This window comes from Arachis ipaensis, chromosome B04 (assembly GCF_000816755.2).
Source record: "Arachis ipaensis cultivar K30076 chromosome B04, Araip1.1, whole genome shotgun sequence".
Classification (NCBI taxonomy): Eukaryota; Viridiplantae; Streptophyta; class Magnoliopsida; order Fabales; family Fabaceae; genus Arachis; species Arachis ipaensis.
Genome location: NC_029788.2, coordinates 79,105,500 through 79,107,877, shown reverse-complemented (window position 1 = coordinate 79,107,877; position 2,378 = coordinate 79,105,500).

Genomic DNA, 2,378 nt, shown 5'->3' with positions numbered 1-2,378 from the left:
CTTTAGATACAAATATTTTTAAATATAGAATGACACATATTTATTTAAGATTTTTTTTTTTAATTCAAAACCTCATACCAAACACTTTTAATGAGACAACACTAGTCTCATCAACAATTGTAAGTTATATTTTGTACCTACATACATTTATGTATAGATTCATACATTAAAATAAGGGTTAAGTACTATTTGGTTCTTAAGGAACTGAAATTTTTTTTTATCCTCAACCTTTTTTTGCTTATAAAATTGTCTCTAAGAATTAACTTAGTTTTAAAATCGTGCATTTTACCAAATTTTTTAATTTTATTACCAAATTACTCCTAATTAAAAATATTATAAAATAAAATAAAAAAAAGAAAGAAAGGAACCACGAAGGGAGAAGAAAGAGAATCGGGGAGGGAAGAAGGGGGAAGGAAAAGTAGCGCCGCTGCGCCGCCGTGCCACTGCCTGTGATGGAGAGAACGGAAGGAGAAACCGCCACACACACACACACGGATGAAGAGGTGGGAGACAGAGAGTAAGGGAGAAGAAACAGATCAGTGTTTTTTTAAGGAAGAAGAGGGGAAAGAGAAGGTGAAGAAGGGAAAGGAAAGGGAATCCGCCACCGCCGCTGCTCCTCGTCGTTCGGTCGTCGCCGCCGCCATTACTCCTCGTCGTTCGGTCCTCGCTGTTGGATCTCACCGCCAGATCTTGCAGTTTTCATTCTTCCTCAGCACACACTCACACTAACGCTTAGGGAGGAGAGAGCAGAGGGAGAGAGAAAGAGAAGCGGATAGGAAGAGAAGAGAGGAATGGAGGTGCTGAGGGAGACCGCATCCAACTCGCCACGTCTTGCCGCCACCGAGCCATGTCCCGTTGCCGCCGCCGAAGTGAGGTCACGTTGGCGCCAGCAAATCCGTGAGGTTGGACGGTCATCGATGCTCCTCGCTGGTCGCCGCAGCTCCTCGTCTTCCTTGCCAGTTGTTGTTGTTATGATTCCATTATCCATTGTTGTTGTTCTTATTCTGATTCTGGTTGTTGTTGTTGTTTCATTGTTGTTGCTTCTGCTTCTGCTTTTTGCTTCTGCTTCTTCTTCTATTTTTGTTTCTGCTTGTGCTTCTACTTTTGTTGTTGTTCTGATTCCATTATCCATTGTTGTTGTTGTTCTTCTACTTCTGGTTGTTATTGTTTCATTGTTGTTGCTCCTGTTTCTGCTTTCTGCTTCTGTTTCTATTTCTGCTTTTGCTTCTGCCTCTACTTTTGGTTGATTTTGGGAAAAAAGAAAAATAGTATTTTGGTCTAAATGACGATTTTAAAACTAAGTTAAAGCTTAGAGACAATTTTATAAGTAAAAAAAGGTTGGAGACAAAAAAAATTTCAACTCCTACCTTAAAAACTAAAATCATACTTAACCCTTAAAATAACATATCTTACTAATCGCATCCTCTTTTTAAATTTATGAATTGGATTCACATTCATACACTTAAGCGAGAACTCAAAATATTCTTCTCCATATCTATCACACATGTATTTTTCTCCGCATACTTCAAAGATATAACACATAACTCATATTTGCAACAACGATATCACCAGTCATATTCGGTCTTAACTCTCAACTTCTTTAACTGTTCCAATTGTGACATAAAATTCATTCCAACAAAAGAAAGTATCATTAAGAAACATGTGAAATTTTGTGTCAAGAAAGAACACATATTTATATAAATATGTAGAATCTCTTTGAGATTGGTAATTGGTTTATATTCTATTACTTTTAAGAAATCTTCTTTTATTAATTAGTATGCTTGGGATTGCAACAGTAGAGTGAAGTTTTAATTTGAGTTTGTTAGAATTTTTAAAATATTTTAAGGATTATTTTAAAATATTTTAAATTTTTTGAGGTCTATTTTATACTTCAATCTTTGAATCAAATTAGAACAAAATTGTATTATCTAATATAGATTAATGCCAAATTCTATTTTATATATTTTGAAATTTTGAAGACTAAATTACTCTTAAAGTATAGTCCCATAGTTGACATTTAAAACTCTCTTCAATCGTAATTAAAAAAAATTACTTTTATAAGACAACACACATATAGTAGAATACACACACATATATATGATAAAAAATAATCTAGGAAAAAGGAAGTATTTATAGTCAAAATTCTTAAATTTTTCAAATTACAATATAACGATATATATTATTTATTTGGGTGATTATGCATATATTTGAACTGTTTTACAAAATTCTCTTACAATATGAATTTTAACTTAGGTCTACTCCTATAATACATTAAGACAAATTTATAAACAACATAGCTTCTTATTACATCAAATTTAAAAATATTTTCACAATTATTTTAATTTACTGTAAGTCATCAATTTCTAACCCAATAAAAG